The sequence below is a fragment of the Dermacentor variabilis genome, unplaced genomic scaffold (genome assembly GCF_050947875.1).
Source record: "Dermacentor variabilis isolate Ectoservices unplaced genomic scaffold, ASM5094787v1 scaffold_12, whole genome shotgun sequence".
Taxonomy (NCBI): domain Eukaryota; kingdom Metazoa; phylum Arthropoda; class Arachnida; order Ixodida; family Ixodidae; genus Dermacentor; species Dermacentor variabilis.
In genome coordinates this window covers 3,922,250-3,947,298 of record NW_027460280.1, presented here as the reverse complement: position 1 = coordinate 3,947,298, position 25,049 = coordinate 3,922,250, and the positions used below count along the sequence as shown (strand labels likewise).

The 25,049-nt window shown below is 46.8% G+C and overlaps 1 protein-coding gene across 1 annotated transcript in view; it reads right to left on the bottom strand.

Moving 5' to 3' along the window:
• The window catches only part of LOC142566336 (octopamine receptor beta-2R-like), a 537,631-nt gene that overhangs the window by 349,232 nt on the left and 163,350 nt on the right, over window positions 1–25,049 (bottom strand). The gene's annotated exons all lie outside the window — the stretch shown is intronic.

The following is a 25,049-nucleotide window of genomic DNA, read 5'->3' as shown; positions in this document are numbered from 1 at the left end:
AACTCAAACATTCGAAACCAACAGTCACCAGATTTTAAGTTGTTCTTTTAAATGCAATAAACCTCGTCAAATTTGGTGCTGTGGCCCCGTCAGCGAAGAGCCATCGTGGTGACTCATGGCGATCCGAGCACAAGTGTGTCGTAGTACACTGTAAAAATGTTTCCACCCTTGAAGGTGTTTTTCTTGTCAGAGGGGTAACACCCCTACTGTTAGGGCCTTACAAAAATTTGTACAGGACGACAACAGAGCTCTAATTATATAGACGTGTGATGACAAAAGACGTAGTTGAAAACTCTAATTATTCAGCTTTGGGCGCATAGAATTATCCGACAGGAGAGTTGCATTTCTATCCCTGTGAAATTGTCCTGTCGGATATTTCTGTTTGCCACAAGCAGCCAGAGTCGTTACGTAGATTTCAACTACGTCTTTTGTCATCGCACGTCTAGCTAGAGCTCTTTCGCCGTCCTCCATACGTCCTCAACCCTGTTTCGAAGGTTTTTACTATCAAGCAAGAGCATCTTTAAAATGACACTCGTTGACGAAGGCGAACAAGACATTAATCGAAAGTATAAAGACCAAGGTAATGTCATGCAAGCGCGCATCGTGCTTTCTATCGCACATGCAGGTAAATCCCAAAGATGACCAAGAAACACTACGCAAAAGTGCGCGTAAGCAGCCGCGTCATATCTATTTGCTGGAATACAGTGACTGCAGCACTTGGGGCGGGAACACACCGCCGCACATTAATGGCCCACGTTAATCAAACGTGACAAATGCACGGTGCAGAAACGTGCACTTCTTATTTTCGAGGTATCTTCGTGGGTCACACAATGCACAGCGAAAGGACGGATGACATGAGCGCGAATAGCTCTCGATAAGCACACCGCCACAAAAGTAAGGTACGGACCAAATAAGCGCAACCTGCGCATCACGGGGAAAATTTAAAACCATCGTATTGACACGTGCACTTGCCTATCTTTTTCGGGCGACCACGGTTGGCCGCCTAACAAATGTTATCGCACAGCGCGGAATGCACCTGCATGTATCCGAAGTTTCTGGAATGTTATCGATGCTTCTATCCGCTGTCTGTTGTCGCCGAACCTTGTGTCATCTGATTTCATCGCGTGATGCAAATGGTGTAGAACTTTGTGGCAGACACGCGGGTCCCAACGGTTAGTCTGGAACATTCGACGACTGCTGTATAAAAGCCGACGCGCTAGACCCGCTGATCGGATTTTCGACGATCGCCGACCGTGTTCGCCGTTATCGTTCTGCTATAAGTGTAGCCTGTTTGTGGGAACAGGTTCGCCCAATAAAAGTTAGCTTTATCGTTCACAGTATTGCTACTGTATTCTTCAACGTCACCACCACGTGACATCTGGTGGAGGTGCTTTTCGTTCATGTACTGGACGGCCCCGGCAAGCTGTGATCCAAGCCCGGACCGCAAAGAGAACACCAACGTAGTCCCGGACCATCGAGCAAGCCGCCGTCTTCAACAGCTGCCCCCGGAGCACGGACTTCTACCTGAAAAGACCAAAAAGATTGTGGCCAAGGCAACCCCAATGGCAGCCCCAGCGTCCCCCATCGTGCTGCAGCAGCCCAGGGAGCCTCCGACGTTCCGCGGTTCAACGTTCGAGGACCCGGAAAGCTGGCTTGAGACATATGAGAGAGTCGCTACATTTAACAACTGGAACAGCAACGCCAAACTGCGATATGTCTTCTTCGCATTGGAAGACGCGGCCAGTACGTGGTTCGAGAACCGAGAAGCCACCTTAACGACCTGAGAACTGTTCCGAAGCGGCTTCCTGCAGACATTCGCAAGCGTCGTGCGCCGAGAACGAGCCCAAGCGTTATTAGAAACCCTGGTGCAGCTACCTAATGAGACAACCGCGATGTTCACGGAGGAAATGGGCCGTCTATTCCGCCACGCCGACCCCGAAATGCCCGAGCAGAAGAAAGTCCGCCTACTCATGCGTGGTGTGAAGGAGGAACTTTTTGCCGGAATGGTACGAAGCCCACCAAAGACGGTCGACGAGTTTCTTCGCGAGGCCACCAGCATCGAGAAGACACTCGAGATGCGAACCGACAATTCGACCACCGCACGAACTCGACAAACTACGCCGGAGTTCAGTCACTGGCCACCGACGACCTACGCGAGACTATCCGAGCGGTCGTGCGGGAGGAGTTACAGAAGCTGTTCACATCATCACAGCCTCAAGTGGCTTCGATTGCCGACGCCGTACGCGAGCAGCTCCAACAACAACTCGGAGTAGCCGCTGAATTGCCGCAGCCTCAGCCGCAAGCGGTGACCTACGCCACCGTTGGCCGCCGTTAAGGTCCCTCTCCACGACCGCGCCAGGGACCCGTAACGCCGCAATTCCGTCGACCACCACCGCCGCCGCCAGCACGCCCACCCATCGCCCAGCGCAGCTACCCGAGGAAGACAGACGTTTGGCGCGCTCCTGACCACCGCCCGCTCTGCTACCACTGCGGAGAAGCGGGTCACGTCTACTGACGATGCCCATACCGGGAGATGGGACTGCGAGATTTCGCTGTCAACGCTCCGCGCCCGCAGCAAGGTGAACGCCCTCGCGATATCGCCGACTACCTCGCCGCTACTCAGTGGAGCTCTCGACGACCGTCGCGTTCGCCATCACCAGGCCGCTACCTGTCTCCGCAGCGCCGACCATAGACTAGCCCAGCCCGGGGCCGCTCTGCGAGCCCACATCCGGAAAACTAAAAGCAGCAACCGATGGAGGTGCGGTTGCTGTTCGTCGAACTGACGAAGATCCTCCGCCGCCGACGAAGACACCGAAGAAACTACCTCGACGACATCACGACACCCCGCCGTCCCGACGAAGCTGGAAGCAAGGAATACGACGACTGCAACGCCAGACAAAGAACCACCGACCTGGACGTGCTTCTCGACGGTCACGCAGTTACCGCTTTAGTGGACACAGGGGCCGATTAGTTGAGTTCAGTTGAGTTTAATGGCACATAAGCAGCTAAGGCTAGCATGCGCCAAACACTAGGTATGGATTCTTTCAATAAATTGGGACACCTCAGTGAGTCCTTGTCTGGGCAAGAGCCCGGAGAGTCCCAACAAGTTAACTATGGACCTCAGCCTTCTTCTGAGGGATGAGAAGGTAAATTAGGTGTTCTGTAATATGTAGTTAAGCACTCTGCGAGGTTTTAAAGGTTTAAGAGAACTCCAGCTTCTTTTAAAAAGCTAAAAACACATGATACTTCAACAAGCGCACCTCCGAAAATCAAAGCTGGGTGAAAAGGGATATGTTCTTTGTAAAATATGGTAAAAAACATCTTCCTCAGTGGTTCAAGTTTTCCGCATGAAAATAGGATATGGTTTACTGTTAGTTCAGCTCCACATAGTTCACAGTGGGGTTTGTCTTGCTTTGTTAGAATGAAGTTGTGTGTTAGGTGTGTGTGTCCTATGCGAAGACTGCACAGAATCACTTCTTTGAAACGTTCCTGGTGTGTGCAAGATTTCCATTCGCCTAACACGGATTTTAAGAGGTGTAATTTGTTGTTTACTTCATTGTTCCAAGCAGACTGCCGTTTTTTCCTTAGTTTCTGATGTATTAACTTCATGCAGTCGTTAGGAGGTATCTTTACTTTTGTGATTTCTTAGTATCGGGCCTGTGCCGCGCATGCGTCTGCTCTCTCATTGCCACTAATTCCGACGTGGCTCGGAACCCAGCATAATTTAATGTTCAGTCCTTGTGTGGTGGCTTTTATTAAATTGTGTATAATGTCTTCTAATAATGGTGTGACTGCATTTTCGGCATGAAGAGCTGTGAGTGCACTTAGGGAGTCTGTGTATATGATACTATTTGCGAAGTTCTCCTGTACTATTTTCTCTATTGCTATAGAAATGGCGTAACATTCAGCAGTGAAAATGGATGTGCACTGCGGAAGTCTTACTGTTTCTTCCCAGTTCCCTTGGACGACTGCACTTCCAACATGGTCTTTGTTTTCGAACCATCTGTATAAAAATCTGTGAAACTGCTGTATTTTTGTTTGAGTGCTAGGAATTCCTGAATAATGTGTTGTGGCGGAGTTTGTGCTTTACGGAACTGTGTTAAAGTAAGATCGGAAGCTGTCGGAAAGATGAACCATGGGGGTAATGGATTTTGTCTGTGGGTAATGCCAGGTAAAGTGTCCAATATGCCAAGATTCCGGCACATCTCTTCAAATCGCAGGAGCAGTGGTCTTGTAGTTTGTGGTTTGTTGTTGAAAAGTACTCGTGAAGGACATTTTGTTACAAGTGTGTAGCAAATGTGTTTTGGAAGAGATTGTATCTTAAGAATATATGCACAGGTTAGAGCGGCTCTTCTAGTTTCTAGTGGGGGTTCGTTTGCTTCTACGTAAAGGCTGGTTATATGAGACGTTCGGTATGCACCACATGAAATACGCAAGCCTGAGTTATGTACTGGGTCTAAGTTTTTTAGGTATGTCGGTCTTGCTGAGCCATACACTATGCAGCCATAATCTAAGGAGGAACGCACTAAATAACGATAAATGTGTAGAAGACATGTTCTATCAGAACCGCAATGTTTATATGACAGTACTTTGAGTGTACTTAGTGACTGGGAAGCTTTCTTTTTGAGGGTGGTTATGTGTGGTAGGAATGTGAGCTTTTTGTCAAAAGTTATGCCTAAAAATTTCTGTTAATTCTTTACTGGAAGTACGGTTTCATTTAGGTGTAGGATGGGGTCAACCTGCAGGCCTCTTTTGGGTGAGAAGTGGACAACAACTGTTTTTTGGGGTCAAAATTTAAACCCGTTTTTGTCTGCCCAAATCGCGAGTTTGTTCAATGTGAGTTGTATCTGTCTCTCGCATGTTGGTAAGCTGGATGATGTGCATGCTATTTGAAGGTCATCAACATATACAGAATACATAATGGACCTAGGAATGATTTTTGCTATGGAGTTCATTTTCATTATGAAAAGTGTCGTACTTAAAATACAACCCTGTGGCACTCCATTCTGCTGGACGAATTTCTTCGACAGGGTTGCACCAAGGCGTACATGAAATGAACGGTCGGAGATGAAATCTTTCAGGCAGTTCAGCATCCTACCACGAATACAAAGTTCTGCTAGGTCGCGGAGATTACCAAACCTCCAGGTGGAATCTATGGTAAGCCTTATCGATATCGAAAAAGACAGCTAAACAGTGTTACTTGTGTACGAATGCTTCTCGGACTGTATTTTCTAGGCGGACGAGATGATCAGTCGTTGAACATGTTTTTTTAAATCCGCACTGGTGGATGTCAAGTAGTTCACGTGACTGAAGAGTGAACGTCAGCCTAACCTTCAGGATACTTTCAAATGATTTTACCAGACAACTTGTGAGGGCTATAGGCCTATAACTACTAGGGGTGGTTGGTGGTTTTGCAGGTTTCAGGAACGGTACAATCACTGCTTTTTTCCATGCCTCCGAAATTTTTCCCGATACCCACATATTATTTAAGAATTGCAGAAGTGCGTTCACAGCAGCGTCTGAGAGGTGAGCGAGCATTTCATAATGTATTTCATCAGGGCCGGGTGCCGTCTGTTTACCTTCGGACAGTACCTTTTGGATTTCGTGAAGTGTGATCAGTGTGTTATAGGACTGATTTGTATAGCCACTTGTAGGAAGTTTCTGTTTTCCCGTTGTATGTTTGTGCTTCAGGAACGATTGAGTGTAGTGTGAGGAACTTAAGACATTAGAAAAATGTTCCCCTAGCACGTCTGCCTGTTCCTCAATACTTGTTTGTGTGCAAGGAGCTGTTAAAAACGGGATGCTGAAAGGGGAGAAGCTGCCATTTAATTTGTGGACTTGTTCCCACATTTTTTTGGATGTGGTTGAGCTGTTAATAGATGATATGTAGTTCTTCCAGCAAGTTTTCTCAGCATCTCGACGGATGCGGCGTGCGTTGGCTTTTGCCTTTTTAGAGTTTACGAGATTATCATGAGTTGATCTACGGAATATGCCCCACGCTTTGTTTTGTTTCTTTTTTGCTTCTCTACATTCTTGCGTGTACCAGATTTTATGGTTATGTCGAACCACTCCTGAGGACTGAGGAATAGCTAGCCGCGCGGTATAAATAATACACGTTGTGAACAATTCGTTTTGATCGTCGACATTTAAATTTTTTGAAAAACTTTTCCAGACTGGCCTGTTCTTGAAACAGTGCCCAGTTTGCTAAGTGTAGCTTCCAACGACGTGGTTTGCTTGGGATTAATTGTGGTGGGGATGATAAGTTAATTTTTACAGGAAGGTAATCACTTCCGTAAGGGTTGTCAACAACATCCCATTTAAAATCTGTAAAAACTGATGGAGAACTAAAAGATAAATCTAAGCAGCTCATTTTTCCTGAGCTCGGAGAGCAGCATGTGTGCTTTCCTGTATTGAGCAGGCAGACATCATTTGAGAGAATAAAATTTTCTAGGACACGGCCTTTAGTGTCTGTTTGGTCGGTCACCCCCCAAAACAATGAGTGTGCATAAAAATCCCCTACTACTAAATATGGCTCTGGTAGTTGTTTAAAAAGCGCTTCTAAATCATGAAGTCTAACATTTAGGTGTGGTTGCTGGTAGACAGTACATATTGTAATTGTTTTAAAATCAAGGATGGTCACTGCTGCAGCTAGATATTTAGTTTGAAGCCTGATTTCATGAGTAGCAGCACCATTTTGCACTGCAATCGCGACACGTCCAGAGAGCCTACTCGCTTGCTCTTTGTCGCAACGAAATACTTTGTAATTTTTTAAAATGTTCTTATGTTGTGATCCTAAGTTTGTCTCTTGTAAACATAAAGCCACAGGAGAAAAAGTGTGTAAGATATCGTTTAGGTCGCTATAGTTTTTGATAAGTCCACGACAATTCCAATGTACCAGGAACGCCATCTTTAGTTATCTTGTAGGGGTGTGGCTATAAATAATTAGGTCCCTCGTGTTTGAGGACCTGTTATTGGGGTTCTTTCTTTTTTCTTTCTTTCGAGTGAGTTCTGCCTCCGCGGTTGCGGGGCACAAAGTTGTCTCCATGGCCTCTCCTGAGGCGCTGGAGCTCCGCGACACCGCGCGTATGTGTGTTTGAGGCCTCTCCCATTGGAGAGGAACCTCTTGGGCGGCCGACTTTCGGGCCGGCGGGCCCTGATTAGTAGGTGGCAGGGCAGCTTGCGCTGTCTCTGCCTGGGGCGTGGGTGGCTTTGATGAAGGCCCGGTAACCGTTGCCTGAGCAGCCGCCGAAGGTTGGTGTGGCGCTGCGCCCCGTCGCACCACATCGGCGAAGTTACCTCTTGCACTGAAGGAGAACGTGTTTGTTAGCGCGATACGCCTTCTCGCTTCTTTGAATGAAATGTTTTCGTTGGTTTTCAGCGTGATGATTTCTTTTTCCCAGGACGGACACGCCCTGGAGTACGCGGCATGTTCTCCTTCGCAGTTTAGGCAGCGCGCTGCACCGTTTTCAGTAGCATGTTCTTTCGAAGCACATTTTGCGCAAGTTTTGCGGCCCCGGCAACTCTGTGAGCCATGGCCGAACCTCTGACAATTGAAACATCTGCGGGGGTTGGGAATATAAGGCCTTACATCTATTTTCAAGTAGCCGACTTCTATTTGTTCAGGGAGTGTGTTGCTGTTGAAGGTGAGGATAAGGTGTTTCGTGTCGATTTCTTTGTTGTCCTTCCGGATTTTGATCCGGTGAACGTCTATGACATCTTGGTCGGTGAGCACTTCAAGCATTTCTTCTTCTGTTAAGTGTACGAAGTCGATTTCTGATATTACACCGCGGACAGTGTTGAGGGATCGGTGCGATGTAACGGAGACAGGGATGTCCCCAATGGACGCGAGGTTTGACACTTTGTTGTATTGCACGTTGTCTCGAAGTTCGATCAGCAAATCGCCACTAGACATTTTTGACAGCTTGTAGCCAGAGCCGAGGGCTTCTGTCAAGGACTTTGATACTGTGAATGGGGACAAGATTCTTGCTGGCTTTTCTTTTACTTCACTGTGTATTACATGGTATTTTGGGAAGGCTACTTTTCTTTTCTGGAAAAATTCAGTTGCTTCGGTCCGCCCTCTTTTGTAAGAGGGGCGATCATTTTGGGGTAAGGGAGGAGCCATACAAAACTTTTGTTGTTCAGCCACGGTGCCAACCGCCCACCATGGAGCCTAACGAGGGGGACGCGACAGGAACATGCGAATAAGTCCTGTGCACGCCAGCTGTACATCGAGATACGACATAACCAAGGTATTTTAGCCACACAAGGTTAACCCTTGCCACCTACGAAAAATTGAAGTGAACAGAAGATACAAAGAGACAGGACAGGTGTGAAAGAAGAGGGTAAAGAAAAAGCGTTTAGAGGGAGAAGACAGGAAAAGGTGACTGCCGATTTCCCCCGGGTGGGTCAGTCCGGGGGTGCCGTCTACGTGAAGCTGAGGCCACAGAGGTGTGTTGCCACCGCCGGGGGGCCTTAAAGGTCCGAACACCCGGCATCGGCTCAACCTCCAGGATCCCCCTTTCCCTGGACACGGCTAAGCCGCGCACGGCTACACGCGGGAGGGTCCAACCCTCGTGTGCTCGGGTACGTGGTGTCGCAACACACCAAACGCCTGCTGACGCACACGCCCCTGCGGGGAGGGGCCGATTACTCCGTAATGAGTGGACACGTCGCCGCCCAGTTGAAGAAAGTTAAAACTGCATGGGAAGGCCCTCAAATTTGAACCGCTGGAGGACACTTCATTACGCCGACTGGAATCTGCACGGCAAGAATTACCGTTCATGACCGGACTTACACTGCCACCTTCGTTATCCTCCAACAGTGTTCATGAGACGTCATTCTCGGCATGGACTTCCTGAACCAACACGGCGCAATCATCGACCTGAAGTTGAAGTCGATAACGCTGTCGGAAGATCGAGCGATACCGCCGGAGAGCTCTCGTAGTCACCATGCCTTAAGCGTGCTCGAAACTAAAGTCAACATCCCGCCTCGCTCGAGCATCGTTATTTCGGTCGGCACAGAAATATCCGCTGACGTAGAAGGCGTCATCAAAGGCGACCAACGTCTAAAACTCGACCGTGAAATTTGCGTCGTTATAGGAATCCCTCCAGAGCACGGAGGAAACACGAAAGTGTTGCTGACAAACTTCAGCCAGGAGTTCAAGCACATCAACAAGGGCACGAAGATCGCATACATTCAGGAAATTCTGGAAACCAGCAATGCGTTTGTCCTCTGGGATTCTGCCTCATGTACCCCGACGACTGTAGTTCCCGAACCAGACTTCGACATAAATCCAAGTCTTCCCATGATTAAGCAACAGCTGAGAAGCTTGCTTCGACGATACAAAGAGTGCTTTTCGACGTCATCAACGATTTGAAAAACGCCAGTCGCACAGCGTGGCATAATAACCGAAGAGTGTGCTCGACCATTCCGCCAGAGCCCTTATCGAGTTTCTACACGAGAACGTGAGGCTATAAGGCACCAAGTCGACGAAATGCTGCGCGACGACATCATCCAGCCGTCCAAAAGCCCGTGAAAATCTCCTGTAGCCTTGGTGAAGAAAAAGGACAGAACCCTACGTTTCTGCGTCGATTATCGTCGTCTGAACAAGATTACGAAGAAGGACGTATACCCCCTCCCACGAATAGACGACGCACTGAATCGGCTCTGCAACGCTAAATACTTCCCGTCGATGGACCTCAAGTCTGGCTATTGGCAAATAGAAGTCGACGAAAGAGATCGCGAAAACACCACCTTCATCCCCCCAGACGGCCTCTACGAGTTCAAGGTTATGCCATTCGGACTGCGCTTGGCGCCTGCAACGTTCCAGCGTGTGATGGACACGGTTTTAGCAGGATTGAAGTGGCAGACCTGTCTCGTTTACTTGGATGACGTCGTCGTCTTCGCCGGAAATTTCGACGATCACCTCAGGCGGCTTGCGAGAGTACTAGAGGCCATCAACTCATCAGGGCTTATTCTCAAGCCGGAAAAATGCCGCTTCGCTTACAATGAGCTTCTCTTCCTAGGCCACGTAATCAGCAAATCTGGTGTCCGTCCAGACACGCAAAAGACAGCTGCAATCGCACAGTTCCCGCAACCCATCTACAAGAAGGCAGTGGGTAGATTCCTTGGCATGTGTGCCACTACAGGCGCTTTGTCCAGGACTTTTCACGCATCACTGAGCCGTTGACACGTTTAACTAAATGTGATGTTGAGTTGAAGTGGGAAACGCCGCAGCCCGACGCATTTGAAGAACTCAGACGACGCATGCAGTCGCCGCCGATACTTGCGCACTTCGACGAGTACGCCGATACAAAAATCCATACTGACGCCAGTAGCCTAGGCCTCGGTGCCGTTCTAGTCCAGAGGAGAAACGGAGTCGAACAGGTGATAGCTTACTCTAGCCGGTCGCTGTCAAAAGCGGAAGGCAACTATTCAACAACCGAAAAGGAATGCCTTGCCATCGTTTAGGCTTCAGCTAAATTTCGCCCTTATCTTTATGGCAGGCCATTCAAAGTCGTCAGCAACCATCACGTGTTGTGTTGGCTAGCGAATATAAAGGATCCTTCAGGACGACTGGCGCGGTGGAGCCACAGACTACAAGAATACTGTAACCTACAAGTCCGGACGAGAACACTCCGATGCCGATTGCCGATCACGCGCCCCCATTGACCCGCCGCCGCAAGATGACGGGAATGACGATGTCTTCCTCGGAATGATAAGCACCGAAGACTTCGCTGAACAGTAACGGGCAGACCCGGAGCTAAAAGGCCTCGTCGAATATTTGGAAAGGCAACCCGATGTTGTCCCCAGGGCATTTAAGCGCGGATTATCTTCCTTCACAGTTCAAAACAATCTACTCGTGAAGAAGAACTTCTGACCAGTGCGCGCCAACTACCTTCTTGTTGTCCCATGAGGATTGCGGCCAGAAATATTGCACGCCCTACATGACGATCGGATCGCCGGGCACCTCGGCTTCTCCCGGACGCTATCGAGGATACAAGAAAGGTATTACTGGCCGCGCCTAACCGCTAACATTGCCCGTTACGTCAAGACATGCCGAGACGGTGAGCGACGCAAGACACCACCCACAAGGCCAGCCGGATTACTACAGCCGATCAAGCCTCCTCGCCGACGTTTTCAGCAGATCGGGATGGACTTGGGACCGTTTCCGACGTCAACGTCCGGAAATAAGTGGATCGTCGTGGCGACGGACTACCTCACCCGCTTCGCTGAAACTAAAGCTCTGCCGATAGGCAGCGCAGCTGAAGTGACAAAAGTTTTCGTCGAAAGCATTCTGCTGCGACAGGGCGCCCCAGAAGTCCTCATCACCGACAGAGGAACCGCCTTTACAGCGGAGCTCACCCAAACCATTCTTCAGTACAGTCAGACAAGGCACAGGAGGACAACTGCCCACCACCCACAGACGAATGGTCTTACGGAGGGCCTGAATAAAACCCTCGCCGCCATGCTATCAATGTACGTCGACGTCAAACACAAGACCTGGGATGCCCTCCTGCCGTACGTAACCTTCGCTTACAACACGGCGGTGCAAGAAACAACATAGATCACGCCGTTCAAGTTGGTTTACGGCAGGAACCCGACGAAGACGCTCGACGCCATGCTGCCGCACGTCACTGAGGAGGAGAATCTTGACGTCGCTAGCAATCTCCTGCGCGCCGAAGAAGCCTGACAGCTCGCCCGCCTACGGATCAAGAACCAGCAGCGTACCGACTGCCGACACTACAACCTCCGACGACGCTTCGTCGAGTACCTGCCCGGTGACTGTGTTTGGGTTTGCACACCAATACGTCGACGAAGACTCAGTGAGAACCTATTGCGACGTTAATTCGGACCCTACAAGATCATCCGACGTGTTGGGAACTGGACTATGAGGTGGTGCACGACGGCATTTCGCAGTCACAGCGGCGCCGCTCACGATCTGAAATGGTCCACGTAGTGCGTCTGAAGCCCTTTTACGCGCGCTGACGAACTTCCTTATTTTTGTTTTCTTTGCTAGGAGTGCTTTTCTTTAATACTTTCGTTTGTTTGCAGCATCGGGTCGATGCTTTTTAAGAGGGGGGTATTGACACGTTTACTTGTCTTTATCGAGCGACACGTTTCACCACCTAACAAATGTTATCGCACAGCGCAGGACGCGCTTCCATGTGTGGAAAGTTTCTGGAATGTTATGAATGGTTCCATCCATTGTCTGTGACCGAAACTTGTGTAATCTGATTGCATGTGTGCGCGACGCGAATAATGTAGAACTTTGTGGAAGGCGCGCGGGTCCCAGCGATTAGTCTGGAACATTCTACGATTGATGTATAAGAGCCGACGCGCTTGACTCGTTGATCAGATTTTCGACGATTGCCGACTGTGTTCGCCGCTCTTGTTGTGCTTTAAGTGTAGCCTGTTTTGTGGGCACAGGTTAGCCCAATAAAAGCTAGTTTGGCCTTTCGCAGTATTGCTACTGTGTTCTTTGACGTCAAGACCACGTGACAGTATCATCATCACCATCAGCCTGGTTACGCCCACTGCAGGGCCCAAAGGCCTCTCCCAAACTTCTCCAACAACCCCAGTCATGTACTAATTGTGGCCATGTCGTCCCTGCAAACTTCTTAATCTCATCCGCCCACCTAACTTTCTGCCGCCCCCCGCTACGCTTCCCTTCCCTTGGAATCCGGTCTGTAACCTTTAATCACCATCGGTTATCTTCCCTCCTCATTATATGTCCTGCCCATGCCCCCCCCACCATTTCTTTTTCTTGATTTCAACTAAGATGTCATTAACTCGCGCTTGTTCCCTCACCCAATCTGCTCTTTTCTTATCCCTTAACGTTACACCCATCATTCTTCTTTCCATAGCTCGTTGCGTCGTTCTCAATTTAAGTTGAACCCTTTTCGCAAGCCTCCAGGTTTCTGCCCCATAGGTGAGTACTGGTAAGACACAGCTATTATACACTTTCCTCTTGAGGGATAATGGCAGCCTGCTGTTCATGATCTGAGAATGCCTGCCAAACGCACCCCAGCCCACTCTTATTCTTCTGATTATTTCCGTCTCATGATCCGGATCTGCCGTCACTACCTGCCTTTACAATATGTAGCGACCACTTCCAGTGCCTCGCTACATATTGTAAATTGCTGTTCTCTTCCGAGACTGTTAAACATTACTTTAGTTTTCTGCAGATTAATTTTTAGATATTCTTCTGCTTTGGCTTCCCAAGTCAGTGAGCATGCATTGCGATTGGTCCCCTGAGTTACTAAGCAAGGCAATATCATCAGCGAATCGCAAGTTACTAAGGTAATCTCCATTTACCTTTATCCCCAATTCTTCTCAACCCACGTCTCTGAATACCTCCTGTAAACACGCTGTGTATAGCAATGGAGAGATCGTGTCTCCCTGCCTGACGCCTTTCTTTATTGGGATTTTTTTGCTTTCTTTATGGAGGACTACGGTGGCTGTGGAGCCGCTATAGATATCCTTGAGTATTTTTACATACGGCTCGTCTACACCCTGATTCCGTAATACCTCCATGACTGCTCAGGTTTCGACAGAATCAAACGCTTTCTCGTAATCAATTAAGGCTATATGTAAGGGGGGTTGGTTATATTCCGCACATTTCTCTGTCACCTGATTGATAGTGTGAATATGGTCTATTGTTGAGTAGCCTTCACTTCACTTCACTTCACTTTATTTCCTTAAAGACCCCACAAGGGGGTGTTACATAAGGGGTGGGTTGTACAGAGATGTTACAAATGCCACAGGTATTTAACAAGACAGGTATATGGATACACTTTGAATAAAACGTGATGGACAGGTGATTGAAACAATGTCGTGGGGAAGGCCATTCCATTCTGAAGCTGCGCGGCAAAAAAATGATGCAGAAAAAGTAGTGGTGCCAGAACGGGGTCGGGTGACTTGAAGTGGATGGCCCGTGCGGGGGGATGTGCGAGCGGCGGGAGCGATGTAAGGTGGATGGCTGAAAGAACTGTGATAAAACTTGTGGTAAAGTGATAGTGTGGCGATCCTGCGGCGAGACGAAAGAGTGGGCAGACCAGAGTCATTCTTAAGGGATGACACACTGATATCATATGAATAAGAAGAATGAATGAAGCGAGCAGCACGATTTTGCACTGCTTCGATAGCGTTAATCAAATAAACTTGGTGAGGGCTCCAGATTGGTGATGCGTATTCAAGTTTGGGTCGAATTAACGATTGGTAAGCCAAAAGTCTTACGTGGTAGGGTGAGTGACGCAGATGACGTTTTAGAAATCCTAATGATCGGTTAGCCGATGAAATGATATTCGTGACATGGGTGCGCCAGGAAAGATCAGGGGTTAATGTTACACCAAGGTATTTATAGGATTCACTTGTTCCAACTGGTATGTTAGCGATTTTATAAGGAAATTGGAGTGGGTTTTTGCGGCGGTGGAAGGAAACTAATTTACATTTGTTAGGATTAAGGGTCATTAGCCAGCGGTTACACCAGTCTAACACTTTATTAAGATCATTTTGTAGGGCTGTTTGGTCAGATATGTTAGTTATTTTGCGGTAGATAACACAGTCGTCAGCGAATATGCGGATGTTACATGATAAATTATTAGGCAAGTCGTTGATATATATTAGAAATAAAAGTGGGCCGAGGACAGATCCCTGCGGCACGCCGGACGTTACAGGGAGCGAGTCAGACTTGACATTGTTAAGGGAAACAAACTGAGAGCGGTTAGTCAGAAATTGGGCGATCCAGTTTAGAACGTCGTGTGGCAGATTTAGTTGAGAGAGCTTCATTAGCAGACGCTTGTGTGGTACTTTATCAAAAGCCTTGGTGAAGTCAAGAAAAATGGCATCTGTTTGTAGGTTAGTGTCGAGGTTAGCATTCAGGTCGTGAAGAAAAAGGGCTAGTTGGGATTCGCATGAGAGGCCTTTTCGAAATCCGTGTTGAGAGGGATTAAAAAAGCTGTTAGAATCAAGGAAATGCATGACCTGAGAGTATATGATATGTTCCATGAGTTTGCAGCACACACTGGTTAGAGATATGGGGCGGTAATTTAACGGACAGTCTCTGTTGCCTGCTTTGTGAACTGGAATGACCTTCCCACACTTCCAGTCGTAAGGGAGAATTCCTGAGGAAAGTGACTGGGAAAACAGTAACAGTAAAAATTCGGCAGATATGTGCTTAGTGTTTTTCAAGAGCTTGGAATTTATTTCGTCCGTACCAGTAGAAGATGACAATTTCATTTTTTCAATTAAGGACAGGATACCAGCGAAACTAATGCTTATGGGTGGCATTTCTGGTAAACTAGCGGAAAACGGTTCTGTTTCAGTAGGGTTAGGTTCATTTGTAAAGACAGACGAAAAGGCTGTATTAAATATATTGGCACTTTCTGAACAACTTGCTTCTTGACCAGATTGATTAGTAAGGATAACGGGAGGGGTGTCATGTGGGTTTAGAATTTGCCAGAAACGTTTGGGTGAATCAGCAAGGATTTTTGATAGCTCAGTGTGAAAGAATGAGTATTTAGCGTTGCGCACTTCTGTTAAGTATGCTTTTTCTGCAATGTTGTATTTGTCCCATGCGCAAACACTGTTTCTAGTCTTGGCGATACGAAAAAGACGTTTCTTCTTGTTTTCAAGCGATTTTAATGATTTAGTAAACCAAGGTTTTTGACGGGTAGGACGGAAAGTTACCTTAGGGATGAAGTCATCAGCTAATCGGTTCATTTTGTTCTTGAAGAGTGACCAGTTTTCGTTAATAGGTCGTTCCCAAAAACCATCTTGAAACGAGGGAAAAAAGGCATTAAGTTCACTAATGATGGCCCCATAGTTCCCCTTGTCATATAGTCGAATTGTTTTCCTGCAAGCGTGGCGTATTTCGGGGACAAAGGCAAAATTAGCATGAATTACTTTGTGGTCACTTATTTCTTTTAGAAATGTTATAGAAGATAGGCTCCCTGGATCTGTTGTTAAGATTATGTCAAGAATATTGGCGGTATCGGAAGTGACTCGTGTAGGTTGTGATACTAGCTGAGTAAGATTAAAGTTTAGGCAAACGTCAAGAAATTCGTTAGCTTCTTTCGCATTGGGTGCTGACGAGGTTAGGGTCATCCAGTCGATATTCGGAAAGTTAAAGTCTCCAAAGAGAACGACGCGAGCATTAGGGTATTTAGTCGAAAGTTTGGTTAAAATATTATTAAGTTCGCGTGAAAAATCTGGAGTGTGTCTAGGAGGCCTGTAGCAAACTCCCAAGAGCACAGACTGTGGTGCGGAACGACAGATTAACCATAATATTTCAAGGTCGGAGGATATTTTGATAACAGAACACGAAAGCTGTTTGTTTGCAGCAATGAGGACGCCACCGCCACGTGTGCCGAGACGATCCTTTCTAAAAAGATTAAAGTTGGGCAAGTCGGATAAAACTTCGCCATCGGTGACGTCAGAGGTCAACCACGTTTCAGTTAGAATAAGTAAGTTGCTACTGGATGAAGATACAAGGCTTGACACGTGGTGGCGTTTAGAAAGGAAGCTGCGAATGTTTGTGAAAATAATCGAAATAGAGAGATTAGCTTTGTGACCAGAAACGGAACCATTTAATGATTTGGGGCGGGGAGGGGGTCCTGACGGAATCCTGCCTGGTCCTTTGCTTGACAGAAGTCTAAGGTGTTCCTGATTCTATTTGCGATTACCTTAGTAAATAGTTTGTAGGCAACTGACAGTAAGGTGATCGGTCTATAATTTTTCAAGTCTTTGGTATCCGCTCTCTTATGGATTAGGATTATATAAGCGTTCTTGCAAGATTCCGGTACGCTCGAGGTCATGAGGCATTGCGTATACAGGGTGGCCAGTTTCTCTAGAACAATCTGCCCACCATCCTTCAACAAATCTGCTGTTACCTGATCCTGCCAACTGCCTCCCCCCTTTGCATTGCTCCCAAGGCTTTCTTTACTTCCTCCAGCGTTACCTGTGGGATTTCGAATTCCTCTAGACTATTCTCTGCCATTATCGTTTTGGGTGCCACTGGTACTGTATAGATCTCTATAGAAATCTTCAGCCACTTGAACTATCTCATTCATATTAGTAATGATATTGCCGGCTTTGTCCCTTAACGCATACATCTGATTCTTGCCAATTCCTAGTTTCTTCTTCACTGCTTTTAGGCTTCCTCCGTTCCCGAGAGCATGTTCAATTCTATCCATATTATACTTCCTAATGTCAGCTGTCTTACGCTTGTTGATTAACTTCGAAAGTTCTGCCAGTTTTATTGTAGCTGTAGGGTTAGATGCGTTCATACATTGGCGTTCCTTGATCAGGTCTTTCGTCTCCTGCGACAGCTTACTGGTATCCTGTCTAACAGAGTTACTACCCACTTCTATTGCACACTACTTAATGATGCCCACAAGATTGTCGTTCGTTGTTTCAACACTAAGGTCATCTTCCTGAGTTAAAGCCGAATACCTGTTCTGTAGCTTGATCTGGAATTCCTCTATCTTCCCTCTTACCGCTAACTTATTGATCCGCTTCTTATGTACCAGTTTCTTCCGTTCCCTCCTCAGGTCTAGGTTAATTCGAGTTCTTATCAATCTATGGTCACTGCAGCGCACCTTGCTGAGCACGTCCACATCTTGTATGATGGCAGGGTTAGCGCAGAGTATGAAGTCTATTTCATTTCTAGTCTCGCCGTTCGGGCTCCTCCACGTCCACTTTCGGCTATCGCGCTTGCGGAAGAAGGTATTCATTATCCGCATATTATTCTATTCCGGAAAGTCTACTAATAACTCTCCCCTGCTATTCGTAGTGCCTATGCCATATTCCCCCACTGACTTGTCTCCAGCCTGCTTCTTGCCTACCTTGGCATTGAAGTCGCCCATGAGTATAGAGTATTTTGTTTTGACTTTTCCCATCGCCAATTCCACGTCTTCATAGAAGATTTCGACTTCCTGGTCATCATTACTATATGTAGAGGCGTTTGTTCGAATTCGGATTCCTAATTAATAAGAATATAGCTAGTAACATGCAGGAATTTTATAGCATTAACGAGAGGGTGGCAGGTCTTATTGTGAAACATAAGAGGTATAACTTGAAGGTCGTACAGATCAAGCGACAGAACAGGTATTCGGCTTTAACTCAAGAAGAGGACCTTAGTGTTGAAGCAATGAACGACAATCGTGTGGGTATTATTAAGGAGTGTGCAATATAAGTGGGTGGTAACTCTGTTAGACAGGATACCAGTAAGATATCGCAGGAGACGAAAGATCTAATCAAGAAACGCCAATGTATGAAAGCCTCTAACCCTACAGCTACAATAGAACTTGCAGAACTTTCGAAGTTAATCAACAAGCGTAAGAGTTGTACGACCTGCAATTTATACCTCTTATTTAGTTTCACAATAAGACCTGCCACCCTCTCGTTAACGCTACAGAATTCCTGCATGTTACTAGCTATATTCTTATTAATTAGCAATCCGAATCCTTGTTCTCGTCTCTCCGCTAAACTCCGGTAGCACAGGACGTGCCCGCTTTTTAGCACTGTATATGCTTATTTTGTCCTCCTAACTTCACTGAACCCTATTATATTCCATTTACTGCCCTCTAATTCCTCCAATAGCACTGCTAGACTCGCCTCACTAGATAACGTTCTAGCGTTAAACGTTGCCTGGTTCATATTCCAATGGCGACCTGTCGGAAGCCAGGGATTCTTAGCACCCTCTGCTGCGTCGCAGGGCTGACCACCGCCGTGGTCAGTTGCTTCGCAGCTGCTGGGGAATGAGGGCCGGGGTTTGATTGTTGTGTTCATATAGAAGGTTGTGGCCAAGTACTGCACTAGGGTGGCCAATCCTGCTCTGGTGAGGGAGTGCGTTACCGGTTCTGGTCACCGGGATCAGGCCGCACTCCAGGCCTGTTTGTGCAATTTTATCAACACGCGGATTTTTTTTTAATCCGGTTGAAAATTGCGCGGCACCGGGATTCGAATCACGGACCTCTTGCAGGCGAGGCGGGTGTTCTACCTTTACGCCACCGCTGCACCTTGACAGTATCATCATCATCATCATCAGCCTAGTTACGCCCACTGCAGGGCAAAGGCCTCTCCCATACTTCTCCAACTACCCCGGTCATGTACTAATTGTGGCCATGTTGTCCCTGCAAACGTCTTAATGTCATCCGCCCACCTAACTTTATGCCGCCCCCTGCTACGCATCCCTTCCCTTGGAATCCAGTCCGTAACCCTTAGTGACCATCGGTTATCTTCCCTCCTCATTACATGTCCGGCCCATGCCCATTTCTTTTTCTTGATTTCAACTAAGATGTCGTTTACCCGCGTTTGTTGCCTCACCCAATCTGCTCTTTTCTTATCCCTTAACGTCACACCCATCATTCTTCTTTCCATAGCTCGTTGCGTCGTCCTCAATTTCAGCAGAACCCTTTTCGTAAGTCTCCAGGTTTCTGCCCCATATGTGAGTACTGGTAACACACAGCTGTTATACACTTTCCTTTTGAGGGATAGTGGCAACCTGCTGTTCATGATTTGAGAATGCCTCCCAAACGCACCCCAGCCCATTCTTATTCTTCTGGTTATTTCAGTCTCATGATCCGGATCCGTGGTCACTACCTGCCCTAAGTAGATGTAGTCCCTTACTCCTTCCAGTGCTTCGCTACCTATCGTAAACTGCTGTTCTCTTCCGAGCCTGTTAAACATTACTTTAGTTTTCTGCAGATTAATTTTCAGACCCACCCTTCTGCTTTGCCTCTCCAGGTCAGTGAGCATGCATTGCAATTGGTCTCCTGAGTTACTAAGCAAGGCAATATCATCAGCGAATCGCAAGTTGCTAAGGTATTCTCCATCAACTTTTATCCCCAATTCTTCCCACTCCAGGCCTCTGAATACCTCCTGTAAACATGCTGTGAATAGCATTGGAGATATCGTATCTCCCTGTCTGACGCCTTTCTTTATAGGGATTTTGTTGCTTTCTTTGTGGAGGACTACGGTGGCTGTGGAGCCGCTATAGATATCTTCCAGTATCTTTACATATGGCTCATCTACACCCTGATTCCGTAATGCCTCCATGACTGCTGAGGTTTCGACTGAATCAAACGCTTTCTCGTAATCAATGAAAGCTATATATAAGGGTTGGTTATATTCTGCACATTTCTCTATCACTTGATTGATAGTGTGAATATGGTCTATTGTTGAGTAGCCTTTACGGAATCCTGCCTGGTCCTTTGGTTGACAGAAGTCTAAGGTGTTCCTGATTCTATTTGCGATTACCTTAGTAAATACTTTGTAGGCAACGGACAGTAAGCTGATCGGTCTATAATTTTTCAAGTCTTTGGCGTCCCCTTTCTTATGGATTAGGATTATGTTAGCGTTCTTCCAAGATTCCGGTACGCTCGAGGTTATGAGGCATTGCGTATACAGGGTGGCCAGTTTCTCTAGAACAATCTGACCCCCATCCTTCAACAAATCTGCTGTTACCTGATCCTCCCCGGCTGCCTTCCCCCTTTGCATAGCTCCTAAGGCTTTCTTTACTTCTTCTGGCGTTACCTGTGGGATTTCGAATTCCTCTAGGCTATTCTCTCTTCCACTATCGTCGTGGGTGCCACTGGTACTGTATAAATCTCTATAGAACTCCTCAGCCACTTGAACTATCTCATCCATATTAGTAACGATATTGCCGGCTTTGTCTCTTAACGCACACATCTGATTCTTGCCTATTCCTAGTTTCTTATTCACTGTTTTTAGGCTTCATCCGTTCCTGAGAGCCTGTTCAATTCTATCCATATTATAGTTCCTGAGGTCCGCTGTCTTACGCTTGTTGATTAACTTAGAAAGTTCTGCCAGTTCTATTCTAGCTGTAGGGTTAGAGGCTTTCATACATTGGCGTTTCTTGATCAGATCTTTCGTCTCCTGCGATAGCTTACTGGTTTCCTGTCTAACGGAGTTACCACCGACTTCTATTGCGCACTCCTTAATGGTTCCCATGAGATAGTCGTTCATTGCTTCAACACTAAGGTCCTCTTCCTGAGTTAAAGCCGAATACCTGTTCTGTAGCTTGATCCGGAATTCCTCTAGTTTCCCTCTTACCGCTAATTCATTGATTGGCTTCTTGTGTACCAGTTTCTTCCGTTCCCTCCTCAAGTCTAGGCTAATTCGAGTTCTTACCATCCTATGGTCACTGCAGCGTACCTTGCCGAGTACGTCTACATCTTGTATGATGCCAGGGTTCGCGCAGAGTATGAAGTCGATTTCATTTCTAGTCTCACCATTCGGGCTCCTCCACGTCCACTTTCGACTAACCCGCTTGCGGAAAAAGGTGTTCATTATCCGCATATTATTCTGTTCTGCAAACTCTACTAATAATTCTCCTCTGCTATTCCTAGAGCCTATGCCATATTCCCCCACTGACTTGTCTCCAGCCTGCTTCTTGCCTACCCTGGCATTGAAGTCGCCCATCAGTATAGTGTATTTTGTTTTGACTTTACCCATCGCCGATTCCACGTCTTCATAAAAGCTTTCGACTTCCTGGTCATCATGACTGCATGTAGGGGCATAGACTTGTACCACCTTCTTATTTGTACCTCTTATTAAGTTTCACAACAAGACCTGCCACCCTCTCGTTAATGCTATAGAATTCCTGTATGTTACCAGCTATTTCCTTATTAATCAGGAATCCGACTCCTAGTTCTCGCCTCTCCGCTAAGCCCCGGTAACACAGTACATGCCCGCTTTTTAGCACTGTATATGCTTCTTTTGTCCTCCTAACCTCACTGAGCCCTATTATATCCCATTTACTACCCTCTAATTCCTCCAATAATACTGCTAGACTCGCCTCACTAGATAGCGTTCTAACGTTAAACGTTGCCAGGTTCAGATTCCAATGGCGGCCTGTCCGGAGCCAGGTATTCTTAGCACCCTCTGCAGCGTTACAGATCTGACCGCCGCCGTGGTCAGTTGCTTCGCGGCTGCTGGGGACTGAGGGCCGGGGTTTGATTGTTGTATTCATATAGGAGGTTGTGGCCAAGTACTGCACCAGGGTGGCCAATCCTGCTCTGGTGAGAGAGTGCGTTACCGGTTCTGGTCACCGGCATCAGGCCGCACTCCAGGCCTGTTTGTGCAATTTCTCAACACACGGTTCCTTTTTTCTTTTTTTTTTTGTATTTCCCGGAGGAGAATTGCGCGGCACCGGGATTTGAATCACGGTCCCCTTGCACTGGAGACGGATACTCTACCGTCCCCGCAGGAGTTAAATTAAAATTTGAATTATGGTGTTTTGCGTGAGAAAAACCACTTTCTGATTATGCACGCCGTAGTGGAGGACTCCGAAAATTTCGACCACCTGGGGTTCTTTAACGTGCACCTAATTCTAAGTACACGGGTGTTTTCGCATTTCGCCCCCATCGAAATGCGGCCGCCGTGGCCGGGGTCCGATCCCGCGACCTCGTGCTCAGCAGTCTAACACCATGACCACTGAGCAACCACGGCGGGTCCCGCAGGAGTTGTACGCCTCATTTAACCTACAGTGGCGCCCTATTTGATCAGTCAAGGTGGACCAATCTGAGCTCGGTTATACCGCATGGATGGCACTCGGCTAGAGAACCTGGTATTTATGACCTGCACATGTGTGGCCACACATAATTGAGGATATAGAATTTTTTTTTTTAAGAGGGTTTCCGTACTGTGATAAAAGGAAGGAAAATACTTTAAAAAAAAAAGGAACATAACATGTGATTTGAACTCGCGATCCTTCAATGTTGCCCGGAAAGGTAGCTCAGTCGGTTGGTTCGTCAAGCCAGCGGTTACTTTCAAGCGCTATAGCTCCTGCTCCGAGCCTCATACTTATGTGGAAAGGGGCTGGTGTTGTCCGCGACAGTTGTCCGCGATAATTGAGACGTGGAAAATTCCCTTGAAATAAATCTGGTTTGCGAGACAAATGCTTGTATGTATTGAATCTCTTAAAAGATGAGGGGGGAAATATGCGCTCACCGAGAGGGCATCGTCCGCACGAGACCACCGCCAGGCTCCTTACGGGGATGTGGAGAGCTTCGCGGCCGGAACGAAGCCCCCCCTCTCCGCCGGCCAGGCGTGGAAAACGCGCTTTCCGATCGCTCAAGGTTGCGTAGGAATGGTATAGTTCTAGCGTCTAGGAAAAGTTTTAACAGGTGCGAGGACGGCACGCATAGCGTGGGAAGCTAGCCGCCGGAATAGCTATCTTCGAGAGCTATTCTATACATACAAGATTCAATACATACAAACATTTGTCTCGCAAACCAGATTTATTTCAAGGGAATTTTCCACGTCTCAATTATTTCTCTCGTCGTATTCGAGTGCTCATTGCCGTGTTATAGTTTGTTAACGAAGCTTCCCCTCAAGTCTAAATATTGTAAGGCAGTTTGTCGTGTGCGTATCATGGCCACGCATGCTTATATCGCCTTTCCATTTCTCTACCACGGTTGCGCTTTAAAACCACGGCGCTGCAAGTTTGCTTTCCTTTCCTTCCCTCTTCTCCGCCCTTAAACTGACTCTCTTAACTACTACACGCAGAGACAAAGGAACAGCACGCGCATGCGATCGCATAGATGAGATGAATACATATATATATAGACAGTATATTATCACCATAAACAATTTAATCAAACCTCTCACAAGTATTGCTGTCGAATTTCATCGTGTAATCATGACTTCCTTTAGATATGCTCGTGAAAATGACATTGGTCAACGTGCAGTGTCCTTTTAATACCATTGACTTCAGTTTTTTCTAAAGGGATGCGTCACTCTACTTTCACGACTTCATTTTCAGTCTATTCTAAACAAGAGCAAGACTATTACTTGTTTCCCGGCAGAATAAAGAAACAGCAGATATATCGTATATTTAAAAACTGAGCGCCACTTTTTGGTGACGTGTACAGCAAAATTTGCAGTGCAGGTTGGTTATCTGCTTTGAAAACAATTACTGAAAAATCACTTTCTCCCAATTTTTATTCGTTATACTCGGCATTTTGTTGTTTTGTCTCGGTATCCTGTGTAATATATATCTACATATGGGGCACAGTGTTTATATTTATTCCAAGTACGAATCAATGTTCTGACTGACGAGTGATAAATGTTTATTCTGTGTCGATTCATTACAGCGTTTGTGGCAAGTTGCTCATTGAAGCATTTTAGGGTATAATACAGCCGCTAATCGAAATGTTTCGCAGACTCCTAAAACAACGCCATGAGAGACGGTTCAAGTTCCGTGACATTAGAGAAAACTTTAAGCGCAATGCGTTGCGAAACATTCACTTTCCTGCTTTAAATGCAGATGTTGCAGACTAGCCTACTAAACCCCCGCTTTTCCATGTGTTTTCTTGCATCATACGAGATTCGTGGTTTATTTCTCCGGTGTCCTCTGGGAGCTAAATGAGGAATCTTGTTTACATCTGGGGACAATTAGGAGCATGGTATGGCCAATGTGTAGGCAATGTTCCAAATGGGAGGACTAAATGCTCATTTTCCAGTAGATGTCTGCAAGTGGTCCACAGCAGTATTAGTCTGTTTCACGAGCGGTGCAATACTTAGATGGCTGCGCTGGCATAATTACAACTGAGGTCAAATTTTGCGAAGATAAGGGGAACAATCCACCAAGTTAATGTGCGATGGTAAATGCGTGTTGGTCAAATACTGCGTTAAAAAATTGTCAGCAAGTGCTCGAGAGTATCACGCTGCTGCTATTATGTTTCCCATTGTCCCAAGAGAACTCTGCCTTCCTTGTATTTGATACTTTGAAGGCAGCATTTCAACTGTTAGCTTTTCTGGCTAATTTAGAAGCGTTAACGACAATCCCTCATATTTTCTAGTTATTTTTTACTTTTTTCATGCGTGGTTTTTCATGCGTTTCGCCTGGTACCCTCACTGAAATAAAAGAGGCAGATTCGTTTTGTTCAGTGACTGTAAGGACAAGTGAACGGGTGAATGGTAGGTTCACATCAAGTTCAAGATACATAGGTAATTGCGGCTTTGGCAATAAATTACGCCTGCAAGCATTCTAGAGTGTTATCAACGTGCCTAGCGAGCGG